This window comes from Galeopterus variegatus, unplaced genomic scaffold (genome assembly GCF_000696425.1).
Source record: "Galeopterus variegatus unplaced genomic scaffold, G_variegatus-3.0.2 Scaffold1044, whole genome shotgun sequence".
In the NCBI taxonomy this organism is placed as follows: domain Eukaryota; kingdom Metazoa; phylum Chordata; class Mammalia; order Dermoptera; family Cynocephalidae; genus Galeopterus; species Galeopterus variegatus.
This window is the reverse complement of record NW_007727155.1, coordinates 369407-386347: the sequence shown is the minus strand read 5'-3', so window position 1 is coordinate 386347 and position 16941 is coordinate 369407. Positions and strand designations below refer to the sequence as shown.

The window sequence follows — 16941 nt, the reverse complement described above, 5'->3', positions numbered from 1 at the left end:
GTATGTGGGATCTGAACCCTCGGCGGGAGCGCCACCACACTTCCCAAGCGGCGCACTATAGAAGTGCGCCACCGGGCCGGCCCAAAGATACTTTTAAAATAAGGCTTAAACCATAGGATGGGGAGAATGAGAAAGGAGATGCTAGTAATCAAATTTGGAAACCAGCAAGTGGTAAAGGAAGCTGAATCTTAAATTGCTAATGGAGAAAGCAGAGAACCGACCTAGTTTAAACTGCAGAATCCCCAAAAGGCTCAGGAATTGTAGGTCTAGGGCAGCTCTAGAAGTGGGGTAAGGGAAGTGGGATGAAGATAGAGGATTGGTGGTTGAAAGTGTATTTAAGAAGCAGTCACTCCCTCTCCTGCCCTAGCAGAAGGCAGGCCTAGGCCTGGTCTCTGGAGAGGGGGAAACAGGGTATCTGGATTTAGACTCCAGGCGCAGTTGAAAGGTGGGGTAGAGTAGCTAAATGGGGGATTCAGCATGTACATCTTTTTTCTGTTTGTTAGTTTTTCCCTTTGTCAATAAAAGATCCTACTGTGTTACCTTTTTAAAAATGCCCACATAAGCTTTTATTGGCAGTAAGATTACCTGTCAGGGCAAATCTCATCCTTATCTGTTGCTCTACCTCTCTCATTAATATCTCTGCCATTTTATTGTCAGGCTAGTCCTGAGAAATTATTAAAAGCATAATCTCCAAAGAGGGGTGTGCGAACTTGGCTGTTGATATTTGAGATGAAAATATCAAACCTATTTGGTTTGATATTACCTTTTTACAATGACTGCCTTTACTGATAGAGTATATACTTATGCTACACTATATATACATCTCAAAAAATATCTGGAATATTTTTGCTTCCATTTCTTAACTCATTGGAGTCTGCAATCAGTTTTGTAGACATTGGGATTAAAATTCTAGATGAGGTGTTTAATAACTTAAATCAGTTTCTGAATATCTGGAAGAACATCAAACTTGATCTGCAAAGCCCAGTTTAACAAATTCTGTTTGTTACGGAGCACAGCTGAGAACTGGGATTTTCTCACATTCAAGGATCAGGTACTCAGGCTCATTAATTTTGCCTGTGGGAAAGGCCCTCTCTAGGCTTATTTTATACATAATGTTAATAAGCTTGGTGATTTGGTTTCCAAGTCAACAAGAAATCAGAAAAGGAAAGGGGCTGTTAATGATAGTAGGATTGTCACAAGGAAAAGTGACAACTGTCAGCAAAACAAAAGTTAGAAAAATATTTTTATAAACTCAGCACTGCAGTCTGGCCATTTGATGTGAGGTACACAAAACCCTCAACTTAAAAGAATTTGTCATTCACTTGTTTTAAGAACACAGGAAAGCATACACTTTAAGAATTATTTGGTTTTTAAATCAGAAAATGGGGGTGGGGGGAATTGGTGCATAAAGTAACAACCTTTAGTTATCTGGAAAATATTTTCCTGAACACTGATTTCCTGAAAGTTCTGGGTTGCTGAGATTTTGTTTTCTTTTTGTTCTTCCTGGTTATTCTTGTATTTTGTTGGTTCTTTTATTATTACTTTTCAAAATATGTACAGGTAATAATACCCAATTACTTCATTGATATAATTAATTCAATATAGTGAAATACATTTGCAAAGAAAGATTATATGAGCTGGTATAAAGAGTTTTGTTCTTTTATACTTCTAAGATGAACCAACATAATTTTAAATATTAATAGTTCTTGTAGCACCTCCCTTCTTGGAGTATATTTCTTCTACATATGTGTGAAAGGGAGGCTGGAAATCAAGTTTTTTAAAATGATCATTAGAATAGCCCTAATTTTATCTTGGGGTACAAATACTCATAGTATGAAATGTCCATCTTCATTATTTCTACTCTTCTGTAATTCCACTTGTTTTCATGTTCTCCCAGACATTAAGTCAGAAATGATCCTAGTGTCTGATTCTTCCCTTACCCATCGCTTCCTGCCTCATTCGCTCATCCTTCTGTTTCTGAGAGCTATGCTTTCTTGTTTCTGCTTTCCTTGGTCAGTCACGCTCTGGAGAGAGGTAATTTTCTGATCATAAAATCCTTTGTTTAGTGTCACAGATTTCCTGTGCTTGGAGGGTCTAGTGAGCTCTTGAGTTCCTCCAAGCCTCTTAGCAAAAAGCAGGGCTGTTGGGTGGTGAATATGGAATCTTAAACATGAGGCTATCAAAAAGCCTTTTCCTTCTAAGCCAACCATGTGGTCCTCTGATTCCATATTATAAGTTATGTTTCCTTTCTACCCCACTGTTCAGCTATTATTATAGCACAACATAAGTGATTGAGCCATGGTTGTTAAAGGCCTTACCAAAATGCAGAAAGGTATCTACTTCCACCTAGATTGCAATTATCTTTGTATGAAAGTTAAGTAAGCCAATACTCTAAATTTTAGACACGCATAGTGTGCATGCATATCAAATCACCTGAGAAACCCTGGTTTGTTTTGAGGAAATCAATGATTTAGGGCTGATTACTTTCATTTATATCTCAAACTTATCTTCAGAGTTATAAAAAGGGTTATTCGTTTGTTTTTTTAGTACTTTTATTTTAATTTTTTTCTCCAGCGTTATTGAGGTATGATTGTTAAAATCGTATATATTTAAGGTGTATAACATGATGTTTTGATATACATTGTGAAGTGATTACCACAGTCAAGCTAATTAACATATCTATCACCTCATAGTTACCTGTTTTTGTGTGGTGAGAACACTTAAGATCTACTTTCTTAGCAAATTTCAAGTATACAGTACTTTATTATTAACTGTAGTCACCATGCAGTGCATTACATCTCCAGAAAAAGTTTTATAAGTTTTAAAAGGAATATTGTCTGTCTATATTTTAGTGACCTTGTGTTATCTTCCTCTGCCATGCACCTGGTACTAACTACGTGAAAATACTTGATCTGTGCTAATTTTTGGTAGAGATGCTGATTACTAACTGGTACTGTCGGATCTAGTTTGTGCACTATCACTATCTACGTGAATCGGTTCTTATTTCTGAATTTGGTTTTTCTTGCAGGTCCCTAGCTGTTGGTAGTAAGTCCGGTTATAAATTTTTCTCCCTTTCTTCTGTGGATAAGCTGGAACAGATCTATGAATGCAGTAAGTGTTTGCTTTCTTTTTTTCCCTTCTTAAAAAAAAAAGTTGTACTTCAGTTGGAATGCAGTCTTAAATTCAAGCACTGTGGTTAAAGTTCAGATACCCCTTGACCAGTTCTCTTCTTCCACCTTAGTCTGCCCAAGAGGCGAGAACTAGTAACAATCTATGGGTGCTCTCCCAGATCTTTTTCTGTGCATTTGAGTACATGTACATTTACATATAGGAAGAGTTTTGTTTTATGGGTTGTCTTTTTCAATACACTATGTCTTGCCATATGTATTATTCTGTAATTTCTCCCCCTTTTTAATGCTGTTTAAACCATTTAGGTTACCACCATAAAGGGCTTCCGGAAAACTGAAAATTTTACAGCCCCTGTAGGAACAATCTATTTTTTTGAGTTGTCATTTTATGGCATTTGAGTAGCTTACTTATCGGAGAGACAGTGTGGAATAGCAGAAGGGTCATGAATTTGGTTTCTTGCTCAGTTACTTATTGTGTGACTTTAGATAGATTACTTCATCTCTGGGCCTTAGTTTTTTTTTTTTTTTTTTTTGCAAAACAGCACTAATGCCTATCTATAAGATTGTTGTCAGGATTAGAGATTATATATATGTACTTAACAGTGTGTAAAATAGTACTTGCTGAATAGATAGTAGTAGGTACAGACCCTCCAGCAAGACTATGATGAAAAGCTTTGGGTTCTTCCCATGTACCTAATTTTTTAAAATTAAGATGATTATAGATTCACATGTAGAAACGGAGAACTCTTGTACCCTTTGCCCAGTTTTCCCCAATGGTAACATCTTATAAAACTATAGTATAATATCACAACCAGGATATTGACATCCATGTCTCCTGTTCGCATTTTTCTAGTTCTACCTATACTCATATGTGTGTGTGTTTAAGTTCTGTACAGTTTTAACACCTGTGTAGATTCCTGTGGCCACCATGATCAAGATACTGAGCAGTTCCAACAGTGCAGAGATCTTCTCGTTGCCCTTTTATAGCCACACCTAGCCTCTCTCCTGCCACCCCTGTACCCCACCCCTAATCAGTGGCAACCACTAATCTGTCCTGCATTTTTAGAATTTTGTCATTTTGAAATGTATAAACAGAAGTATATAACCTTTTGTGGTTGACCTTTTTTAGTCAGCTTAATTCTGCTGGAAATTCATCCAAGCTGTTGTGTGTGTCAATAGTTTGTTCCTTTTTATTACTGAGCAATATTCCATGGTAGGTATGTAGCTCAATTTGTTTAACCATTCACCTGCTGAAGGATATCTGGGCTGATTCCAGTTTCTGGCTATTGCACATAAAGCTGCTATGAACATTCGTGAACACGTTTTTGTGTGGACATAAGTTTTCACTTCTTGGGGATAGATGCCCAAGAGTGTAATTGGTGGGTTGTATTGTAGTTACATGTTTTTTTAAGAAGCTGCCAAACTGTTTTCCAGGGTAGCTGTACCATTTTACTTTCCCACCAATAATGTATAAGTGATCCAGTTTCTCTACATCCTTGCCAGCATTTGGTGTTATCACCATTTTTTTTTTTAATTTCAGCCATTCTGATAGATATGTGCAGCGCTACCTCATTGTGGTCTTAATTTTCTAATGACTAATGATGTTGAATATCCTTTCATGTGCTTATTTGCCATGTGCATATCCTTTTCAGTGAATTTTCTTGGTTCATGTTTTTGCCCAATTTCTTTTTTTTCTTTTTTTTTTTTTTTTAAAGGATGACCGGTAAGGGATGAATTTTCTTGGTTCATGTTTTTGCCCAATTTCTTTTTTTTCTTTTTTTTTTTTTTTTAAAAGGATGACCGGTAAGGGGATCTTAACCCTTAACTTGGTGTTGTCAGCACCACGCTCAGCCAGTGAGCGAACCGGCCATCCCTATATGGGATCCGAACCCGAGGCCTTGGTGTTATCAGCACCGCACTCTCCCGAGTGAGCCACGGGCTGGCCCTTTGCCCAATTTCTAATTTAGTTTTTTCTTTTTTTAATGTTGAGTTTTGAGAGTTCTCTATTGTAGATACTAGTCCTTTGTTGGTTATGTGGCTTGTAAATCTTATCTTGCCCTTGTGTGTAACATTTTGAGCAGACTCGAACCTACCCATGTCCCAGACCTAAATTAAGTATTCTTGTTGCAAGGAGTTGAGGAGTTCAGTATTCACAAGATACTTCTTGTAATTAGTCATAGTGGGATATGGATTCAGGAAGATATTTAATCTTTATCGTTTTAATTATCTACATGAGGTTTTGGAGAGTTGAGTTTCCTCCTTATTGACTATGCCAATATTTCCTTCCTGAGTGTTCCAGTATTACCAGGTTGCTTTCACTGTGGTTTGGTGTTCCATTTTGGAATTCTACTTTTCCTGTTACTGTCTCTCAAGAGCAGTAGGTTCAGCAAGTTAATGTGAATAGACATCTCATTCATTTTGTTTCCATTCATTCAATAAACACTTCATGTGGACCTGCCATGGCCTGGCCCTGTTCTTGTTGCAGGAGATGTAATAGTGACAAAGTTCCTACTCTCATGACACTTGCATTTAAATTGAGGAAGACCAAGAGTAAATATATTTGGGTCAGATGTTAGTCTGGGCACACAATGGCAAGCAAACACACACATAGATAACCCCCCTGTAAAGATGAAGACACTAGGGGAAAAAGTTGTTTCTTTGTGTGAGTTACTTGAAATTATGGAGTTCTTCTGGCTTACAAGGAGGTGAGGAGCCTTTCAGTCTCCCTCCCAGGCCCTGGCCTCCTCTCTGCCTTCAGGTAGTGCTCACCTTCATCAGTGGAATGTGTCTAAGTCTCCCTAACAGTCCATTTGTTGGTAGTGCCCTCCCAGGCAAGCACCCAGGCCCTTTATAGGGAGAGAGCAGGGACACAGAATTCTTATAATCAGCATCCCTGACTTGTGGTTCCTGTTGATGACCCTAGGTTTTATTCCTTTTTTTTTTGTCCTTAGACTTGCCTCCTAATGCTTACTAAATCTTCTATAAAAGTCTTTCTTCTATCATGTAGGCTGGAATATATGATCTGGGTGATAAAATAGGTGTGAACTAGTGCTTGCTTATCTCAGGTGGGTGTCAAGCATTCCCAAAGATCTCCAAACTGGCTGCCTTCGCATGATCCCACACAGGATTGTTCCCTCCAGGGTATTTCTTCAAAGCAGGGTAGCTCTATATCTGGCAAAAGGATTCCATTAGGCTTTTATAAATGACTAAAACACTTATTAAATCTATATCCAAATGAAGTGCCTGAATTGTGCTATTAAAATTGTTGCTGTAAGGGCCAACCCATGGCTCACTGGGAGAGTGTGATGCTGATGGCGCCAAGCCCACAGGTTCAGATCCCTATATAGGGATGGCTGGTTAGCTCACTTGGGAGAGTGTGGTGCTGACAACACCAAGTCAAGGGTTAAGATCCCCTTACCAGTCATCTTTAAAAAAAAAAAATTGTTGCTGTAGTCACTAGAGTCGTATGTTTTGAAATTCACAGAATTTTCTCCCCACTGTTTGGAGGCCAGGTGCTTCGAAAGGGTGTGAGAATACCAAAACCTGGTCTTTACTCTTCCTGAAGTTTAAGTTTATTTACTTTACTGCCTTTTGGTGCCTTGTTTTTCAAAGGTTTTTGGTGGAACAAAATGTGATGTCTTGGTAGCATCATTTAAAGAATGGATGTGTACTGACCAATGTGGTAAGGTGGCATATCAATTTCTCTGTTCTTCTTAGTGAACTTTGACCCTTGAAAATAAAGGATGAAATGGACAAAGAATGTTTTGTGAGTTAATGCTTTAAACTGAAGCTATTACATCATTCTATTCCTAGAATATTATCTACCTTTCCTTTTTCACATACTTTTACTGAGTAGATAAAAGAATGTCTCTTAGAGACAGATTAGCTACTGAGTAAATGTCAAGATTGTTTTCTAGCATTTTTCTACAAGTAGAATCAGTGAAGAATATTGCTTCACATCTCAGTATTTAGTTCAGGCTCAGATTTGGCTCATACCCTCATAATTTAACAATCCATCATAAAATCAGATCTTTGCTGTCAGTCATTGTTGCTGATACAGAAAGAATGAGCCAGAGCTGGTCTTGGGGAAAAACAAGATTGACAACTGCTTGTTCCTCTTTCATTTATTGGGGGTAGGTGGGGGGGGGCGTTGACCCTTTGCCCAGCAGCATTGGAAGATTTTTTCACTATCTATATTGTTGTAATTTGAAACTTAAAGGAAAGTTACAAGAACTCCTAGATACTTAGTGCCCATTGTTAATGTATGCCCCGTATATTTTATTATTATATCTCTATGTGCATTTTTGTTTGGAGATATGGGTATATAATGCGCAGATATGTGTTCTCTCCTCCCTGAAATATTACTGCAACAATATCCTACACTGTTAGGCAAAATAAATAAAGGATATGAATTTATTACTTGTAGCATATCACAAAGGTTTAGAAGTTGGTTTTTCAGATTCTACATTGTGTATTTTCTTTGCACTTTATAAGTTTCTGAGCTGGGAAACATACCTCATAAAGCATTCAATTCTGAAACCCAACACAAGCAGATGGTTCTTTAGCTCAGCAAAAGTGCCAGAGCCTATGTTATAGAAATGCATCCATCAACATGTAACACCTTTTATCAACCTTTTTGCTTGGCCAAGAAGCAAATCATCATTTACTTTACGGGCCATCATCTGCATCTTAATGTTTGAGAAATGGTGCTTTCTGACATCGTTTCTGTTTGACAGGCCATCCACTGGTTGGAATATTAATTTCAGTGAGATTTACAGTAATGGATTCCACAGAGGAGAAACTCCAGTAGCCTCTCTTGCTAAATCTGTTGTAATGGAACATCAGGCTCTTAACTTGCATCCCTTTAGAGCTTCAGGCATCCAAGAGACTCATGTGGAAGTATATTACATCAATTATTTAATGGCTTCATTTTTCCCTTCCCTCTTCGGGAGTTTTATCATTGCCAGCTATATACCGTGCCAGCAGAAGCAAAACAACATTCTTTCTTAAATCAAGTAATTATTTAAATTAAATTTTAGATAGGCAATCTCTAGGAAGAAAGTTTGGCAGAAACTGTGGGAGAGGCCACCTAGAATGAGTCCTAAAAGCAAGGCCTTAGGGCCAGCCCGGTGGCACACTGGAGAGTGCGCCGCTTGGGAGCGCGACGGCACTCCCACCGAGGGTTCGGATCCCATGTGGAGACTGGTTCCCGCTCAATGGCTGAGCGCGGTGTGGGCGCAACACCAAGGGTTGCAATCCCGTTGCCAGTCCCTGGTACGGGCGCGACACCGAGGGTTGCAATCCCGTTACCGGTCAGTAAAAAAAGACAAAAAAGAAAAAAAAAAAAAAGAAAAAAAAAAAAAAGGAAAAAAAAAAAAAGCAAGGCCTTAGACTCTGAGGTCACTAAATTTTATGTTCTTTTTCTTAGTGTCAGCCTAAGTGTTTCCTGGCACTGGTGTCCTGGTAACATGCCATCTTGAATAATTACAAATGTGCAACCTTGTTTCTTTTTCTTTCCATTTGATTATAGTATCTTTCATTTATCAGCCTGATTCATTGTTTACCATTATTTCATAGGAGAGCTGAGCTGTCTACAGTTTAGTGTAAAGTGATTGTTCTGAGTAGGTGGGTATGTGTATGTGTTTAAAAGTTCTGTTGAGTTTGAAGTGTAATATAAAAATGTTAGAGCTTTTGAAATAATGCAGTAGAAAAATAGCAACAGATCTAAACCATTTACAATATATAAAAATAGGTTGCTTTATGAAAGGTGTATTCCTGAAATGATCTAGGCAAATTGGTTCATAGTACTTAAAGGCACTCTGAAGTAAATCCTTTTGTGTTATGGTTATTACTACTTTTTTATTTTTGGCAGCTGGCCCGTATGGGGATCTGAACCCTTGACCTTGGTGTTACAAGGTTGTGCTCTAACCACCTGAGCTAATAACCAGGCCCTGGTTATTGCTTCTTAAGTAGTGACAAAAACGTGTTCACTCCAGGGTGACTGTAGTTCATCTGCCTTTTGCACAGGGCCTCATCTTTTTTCTGGTTACTCTTTCTTTTGGAAATCTGATGAAAGTTATAGATATTTCCCCCAGGAAACAATATTTAGCATATAATTTCAGCAGTTTTAGAGACCCTTTGAAGCCCATCCAGATACCTGTGGACATGTGGTCTCTGAGAAGGTCTTCCCTAATGCTTGGAAATCATGGACATGTGGTCTTTGAGATCTGCCCTGACAGTTTCTGTCTTCTGTGCTGCCCATTTTCTCGTAGCTGACTTGATATTCAAAATCCCTTGCTAACTTACATCAGGTACTTCTTGCATCAGATTTTTATATATCAGCCAAAGTTCAAATTTCTGCACCAGGCTACCTGAGTTGTCTTTTTGTTTGTTTTTGCTTTTTCATTTAGTTTTTTTTAATGTTTTTGTCTTTTTTTTTTTTTTAATATTTTTAAAAGCTTTTGGGGGGATGTAATTTATATACCATAAAATTCACCTGTTTAAAGCATACAATTCAGTGGGTTTTAGTATACTTATTAAGTTATGCAACCTACCATAATCTAATTTTAAAACATTTTATCATCCCCAAAAGAAACCCTGAGTCCATCCATTAGCAGTCATTCCTAGTTTCTTCCCACCCACGCTCCCTGCCCTAGGCAGCCACTAATCTACTTTCTGCCTTTGTAGCTTTGCTGCTCTGGACATCTCAGATAAGTGGAATCGTATGTGACTGGCTTCTTTCACTTAGAATATTTTCACAGTTTTTCCAGGTTGTAGCATGCTTCATTTCTTTTTATTGCTGCATAATATTACGTTGTATGGATAGGCCTGTTGTGTTTATTCAGTCCTCAGTTGATGACATTGGTTGTTTGCATTTTTTGGCTATTGTGAATAATGCTGCAATGAACATTTGTGTACAAGTTACTGTGTGGACATATGTTATTGCTCTTGAGTAGGTGCCTATAGGAGAGGAATTGCTCGTGAACATCTTTTTTATTTTTTTTTTATTTTTTGCCCACTTCTGAGTGTAGCTGTAAGATAAATTCCTACAGTTAGAAATATAGGATCAAGAGATAATCACATTTTAAAATTGATAGACATTGCCAAGTTGCTCTTTAAAAAGGTAGAACCAGGGCCGGCCCGGTGGCGCACTGCTACAGTGCGCCGCTTGGGAGCGCAGTGGCGCTCCCGCCGAGGGTTCGGATCCCACATACAGACCGGTTCCCGCTCACTGGCTGAGCGAGGCGCGGGAGCAGCACTGAGGGTTGCGATCCCATTGCCGGTCCGGCCCGGGGGCGACACTGAGGGTTGCGATCCGTTGCCGGACACGGAAAAAGACAAAAAAAAAAAAAAAAAAGGTAGAACCAGCTGATGTTCCTGTTAACAGGGTATGAGTGTGCCTGTTTCCTCACACCCCACCAGTGCTAGGTATTATCAAACATTTTCGTGTTTATGAGACTGAGGTAAGAAATGTGTCCATTTCCTTAACTATTTACAATTCTTAAATCAACTAAAATTGAACTCTCTTTCCCACATAGTCATTTGCCTTTTTTTTTTTCAACTGCCTGTTTTCTCCTGGGTTATTTCTCTCTTACTAATTTGAAGCAGATTAGCTTTTTTTTTCATTTGCTTTTTGACCTTGTTTATGGTTCTTTTTGCCATTCTGAAGTCTTGAATTTTTGTGTATTCAGATATATCAGTCTTTTCTCGTAAGGCTTCTGAGTACTAGAAAGGCTTTTTCCTACTCCCAGGGTGTCAATAAATCATGTTCCAATGTTGTCTTCTGATACTTTGGTGTTCTGTTTTTACATGAAATACTTGTCACCGGGAGTTTATTTGATGTAAGAAATGTTCTGCTTTTATTCAGTGGCTGAAAAAGATGTTTTTCTTATGTCTTTATTTATTTGGAGGGGCTTACTGAATTATTTAGGGATAAAGTGTTGAGTTGAACTTTTCTTCAGCAAAGAAAAAATAGTTGAAATTAAACAGCAAAAAGTTAATATTTGTTAAATCTAGGTGGTGGGCATATGGAACTTCATTATATCGTTCTCTCTTATGAATATTTGCAGTTAAAAAGAGCTTTCTTGCCTCCACCCACACCCTTGTTTTTAAAGTTCTAAAAGAAATTTCCTCTGCTTTTTTCCATAAAAATTTCAGAAAACCATTTCAAAATTATAGTTGGGTGGGAAAGATAAGCAAACACCCTAAACCATTAGTTCTTTACCTTTTCTGCACCTGCGTTTAAGCAACTGACTACCTCCCTTTCCATTTTCTAACAGTTTATTAATGGAAAATTTCAAACACACAGAAAAGTTGAAAGTATTTATAGCTAACACCCATATATCCACTGCTCAGATTCTGTTGTTGACATTTTTCTATACTTGTCTTACCACCACACTCATCCATCGTACTTTTTGTGTATGTGCATTGCAGACATCAGTACATATTCCCCTAAACACTTCCCCATGAATATTACTAAGTAGAGTTGACTATTTTCATTTTTTTCTTGTAAGATTTATGTATAGTGGAATACACAAATCTTAGCATTCTATGAGTTCTGACAAATGCCTGCATCTCTGAAAACAAACCCTATCAAGGTTTGATATCCCACCATCTGTTTCGGATTGATTGAACTGTGTCCTCCAAAGTTCATATATTACAAGCTTAATTCCCACTGTAACTGTTGATGGTGAGAAGTCCTGTTATTGTAATTGAAAGGTGGGACCTTGAGGAGGTGATTAGATTGTAGGACCACGCCATAGTGAATGGATTAATAATGGTGATCTGGGGCATGGTTCTGAGGGCTTTAAAAGGAGAGCATGTGAGAGTCTCTCTCTCTTCCTGCTCTGCCATTTTCTGCCATGTGAGACCCTTGCATTGCCGTAAAGCCACCACCAAAGAAGACCCTCAGCAGATGTATTCTCTAGACTTTGGACTTCCCAGCCTCTTTAACTGTAAGCAGTAAATCTTGTTTTCTTTATAAATTACCCATTCCAAGTATTTTGTTATAATCAACAGAAATGGACACCATCATTCCAGAAAGTTCTCTCTCACTCCCTCCCAGTTGATCTCAGCTCCCTTTTGCCCCCCAAGAGGCAACCAGCGTTCTGAGTTTTTTTCTACTGTAGATTAGGTTTGCCTGTCCTCGAACTTCATATAAATGTAGCATCTCTTCTTTAGATAATGCTTCTTTCACATGGCATGCTATTTGTTAGATTTTTCCTTATTGTTGTGTGTCTCGGTTGCCCCATACATGCATATATGACAGTTTGTTTATCCATTCTCTTATTGATGGACATCTGAGCTCTTTCCAGTTTGGCTATTGTGAATAAAGCTGCTGTAACATTCTTGTGCAAGTCTTTTTGTGTTCATATGTTTTCATTTATCTGAGGTAAATATCACAGTGGAATTATTTGGTAGATAAGTCTTCAGTTTTATATGAAACTACCAGACTCTTCTAAGTGGCTATACCATTTGTAGTCCCACCAGTGACGTATGAGAATTCTTGTTGATCTAAATTCTCACCAACATTTGGTGGTATGAGCCTTTTTCATTTTAGCCATTCCTATATGTGTGTAATGATATCTCATTGTGATTTTTTTTTTTTTTTTTGTCTTTTTCATGACCGGTAAAGGGGATCGCAACCCTTGGTGTGGTGTCACTCACACCGCGCTCAGCCAGTGAACGCACTGGCCATTCCTATATAGGATCTGAACCCACAGCGGGAGCGTTGCTGCGCTCCCAGCACCGCACTCTCCCAAGTGCGCCACGGGCTCGGCCCTCATTGTGATTTTTAATTTGAGTTTTCCTGATGACTAATGATGGTGAACACTTTTATGTACATTTTGGCCATTTGTATATCTTCTTTTGTGAAATGTCTATTCAAATGTTTTGCCCCTTTTTAGATTTGGTTGGTTGTCTTATTATTGAGTTGTCTGAGTTCTTTAGATATTCTGGTTACCAGTCCTTTGTCAGATATGTTTTGTGACTATTTTTCCTAGTATGTGGATTGCCTGTTGTAATTTTCTTGTCTTTTGAGCAATGGTTTTTAATTCTGATGTAGTCTGATTGATCTGTTTTGTATTTTTTGTTTTTTCATTTGTGTTTTTTCATTTATGGTTTTTGCTTTCTGTGTCCTGTCAAACCTTTGCCTACCCTCAGTTAAGAAGATATTTTTCTCTGTGTTCTTTGAAAGCTTTATAGTTAAAACTATACTTAAAAACCAAAGCTTTTATGCTTAGGCCAGTAGTCCATCTCTAATTTTTGTGTATGTTATGAGGTATGAGTCAAAGTTCATTTTTTTTCTTTATGGATTCCTATTCCATAACTATTTGTTGAAAAGATTTTTCTTCCCTCATGGGAGTGCCTAAAAATAGTCTTATAAGTATGGTTCTATTTCTGGGCTATTTCTTTATTCTCTTCCATTGATCTGTTTGTCAATCTTCAACTTTGTTCTTTTTCAAGATATCCTTGGGTATTGTAGGTCCTTTACCTTTCCTTATAAATTTTATAATCAGCTTTCAGTGTCTACAGAAAAGCCTGCCGGGATTGATTGGGATGGCATAGGACCTAGAGATCAATTTGAGGAGAATTGATATGTTAACAATATTGATTATTTAATCCATGAACATGGTATATCTCTCCATTTATTTAGTTCTTCTTTAATTTGTCTTAGTAATATCCTGTAGGTTTTGGTATGAAAGCCTTGCATTTTTTTTGTTAAATTTATTCCTAACAATTTGGGCTTTAGCAGTATTGTTAAAGAATTTTTTTTTAATTATGCTTTCCAGTTGTTTGCTGTTAGTCAATAAAAATGATTGATTTTTGTATTTTAATCTTGCATCCTGTGACTTTGCTAAATCCACTTATTCTAATGGTTGCTTTGTAGATTCCTTAAGATTACAGTAGAGACAAGTTTGACATCTTCCTTTTTGATCTTTGGGCCTTTTATTTATTTTGCTTGCCTTATTTTAATGTGTAAGAACTCAAGTGCAAAGTGAAGAGAGTAGGCATCCTTGCCTTGTTTCCAGTCTTAAAGGAAAGAATCCAGTATTTTCACCCTTAAGTATAGTGTTAGCTGTAGATTTTTCATAAATGTCCTTTATCGGTTAGTTTCTTCCTGTTCCTAGGTTATCATAAATGAGCAATGAATTTTGTCATGCTTTTTCAGCATCTGTTGAATTGGCATATTTTTTCTTTGGTTTAATTTGAATCTGCTACCACAACCTCTAATGGAGATTCATCAGTGCCTGCTGATGATCCTTGTATTAGTCCATTTCTGTTGCTTCAGAGTACCTGAAACTGGGTAATTCATAAAGGAATAAAATTTATTTCTTACAGTTTTGGAAACTGGGAGGTCCAAGGTCCAGGGAACATAACTGGTGAGGGCCTTCACCCTGTAGAGGGCGGTGACTCTCTACAGCAACACAGGGTATCACATAGCAAGAATGGGAAGAGCTCTCTCGTGCTCCTTGTGAAGCCACCAGTCCACACCCATAATAACTCATACTCCATGAATGGATTAATCCATTCACGAGGGCACAGTCCTCATAATCCAGTCATTTCTCCAAGGCCCCACCTTTCAGCTAACATAATTGGATTTCCCACCCTCTTTACACTCACAATGGAGATCAAGTTTCCAATACATGAACTTTGGGGGCACACATTTGACCTGTAACAGTCCTTCATTTTTCTAATTACTGTATTTGCTTGCTCTCTCAGATGATTGTTTCATACCATCTTCACTTGTTAAACCTCCCCCCTCTGTCCTCTCAAAGCTAGTGACCTACTAGTACTTCAAAGAAAAGCTAATGCTTTCAGCATAGAATTCCCTTCTCTTTCCTCCTTCAAATGACCAACTCATCTACATTTGTACCCATCTTCTTCATCTTCCTCCTGTTCACATGTGGAAATGGGATTCCTGTCTTATTAAAACCAGTCTTCCTGCTGGATCTCTTCATCTTCCAGTTTAAGTGGTTCGTTCTTTCTGTTATCCCATCTTTACCACGTTATCAGTCTCTCTATCAACATATCTAGTAGCTTCTATATTTGAAAACAAAAATTTACCTTGACTGTACCTACCCCTCCAGTCCCTTTCCACATTTTTGCTTCTCCATAACACAACTTTTCCAGGTAGTTGCCTGAGTTCTTTTTCCGTTTGCCCACCTCCCTTTCACATTTCAGCCCAAACCGTTCTGTCCTCACATCTCCACCAGAATTCGTCAGGGTCTCCAGATAAGTTCCATGTTACCAGATTCAGTGGATGCTTCTCTTTTTATAAGTTCCCAGCAGCACTGGACACAGCTGACTGCTTGTTCTCCATATACCATCCTCTGTTGGCTACCATGTTGTACACGATCATGGCTTCTCTCTCACTCAGTCTTCTTTGCTGCTTCCTCCTCCTCTACCTGACCTTTAGCTGTTTTAGTGCTGCACAGGCCTGGGACCCATTTCTTGGCCCACACTCCATGATGGCAGACACTGTGTTGTTTACTATATGTATCCCCAGAGCCTGGAGCAGTGGCTCCTAGTGGGATCTCATTTTATTTGTTGAAATGGGTGAAGTACATAAGTAAAGGTGTACCAGGCAAGGCAGTAAGAATCTGTTCCTTGAAAAAAATAGTTGATTCCCGTTATTTACTAGTATAAAATCACTGTGGCAACTGGATTATCCAATACTGAACCATTGCTCCTTGGAGAAATACAAAGTTAGGTTCCCTCAAGCTTCTGGTCAAATTTTTGTCAACTGATAATTTTGTTTTATGTGGGTTTCTGTTTAAGGACACCTTATTTAATATATATTGTAGGCTGGCAAGTTAGCTCACGTGGGAGAGTGCAGTGCTGATAACACCAAGATCAAGGGTTTAGATCCCTGTACTGGCCAGCTGCCCAAAAGAAAAAAAATCAAGTTAGCTCACGTGGGAGAGTGCAGTGCTGATAACACCAAGATCAAGGGTTTAGATCCCTATACTGGCCAGCTGCCCAAAAGAAAAAACACACACACACACACACACACACACACGTATTTGATTTGTTAACATTAAACTCACAGCCAACGACACTTGTACCTGAACAAAGCTTATTAATGTGTATTTTCTCTGTAAGCACATCACAGCCTTCTTGTGCTGAGGAGCACTAGACAGCACTTCAGCACTGTGCTTGGGGGCCATTTTAAACAGCAAAATCACCAAGAAGAAACACAGAAATGAGAAAAATAGACACTAGACAACAAAGAGGACAGTTGTTTACAGTCTGAGAATAAACAAGAAGGCAGAACATCGCCTTGTGCCACCTCAGCTGGGAACATGTGCTTCATGCAACTCTGTGCATGTCCATGGATGACTGTAAAAGCACCATGAGTATTGATTTGGGAGTTACAAATAAACTTTAGGCAAATTCACAAATACAGAATATGTGACTAATGAGGATCCATTACATTTGAAAATAAGTTCTTTTCACCACTGATTTAATTTAGCAGGCCTGTGGATTTAAATAAAATTTACTATTTAATCAAAAGCCAGTTTTGTGTTTACCAGGTTTTCCTCTATGTCCCAGTTCTAGAATTAATAAAGCTCTAAGTCCTGCTCAGTTCCCCATTAAGGAACTTGATACCAGGTCTTATAACTAATTACAGGAGAGCCGAGACTGGAATCTGATTTTAAACTGATTTTCCTGAGGATCCCACCTCTCTGGGTCCCCATTATCTCCCCAGTACTTACCAAGATATCCAGCACTGCAGCAGTTGCCCAGTGCATATATTACAGTGAATGTAGCTGCACCTTTCCTAGGGTAGTTTCACTGCTTAGATGTAACA

General features: G+C 38.3%; 1 protein-coding gene across 2 annotated transcripts in view; it reads left to right on the top strand.

Annotated features, from left to right (window-relative positions):
- The window catches only part of WIPI2 (WD repeat domain, phosphoinositide interacting 2), a 39199-nt gene that overhangs the window by 3750 nt on the left and 18508 nt on the right, over positions 1 to 16941 (top strand). For both annotated transcript variants that reach the window (XM_008574418.1, XM_008574419.1), the window contains exon 2: positions 3029 to 3111. The gene's annotated coding sequence lies outside the window, so the exon portion shown is untranslated. The remainder of the gene's footprint in view (positions 1 to 3028; positions 3112 to 16941) is intronic.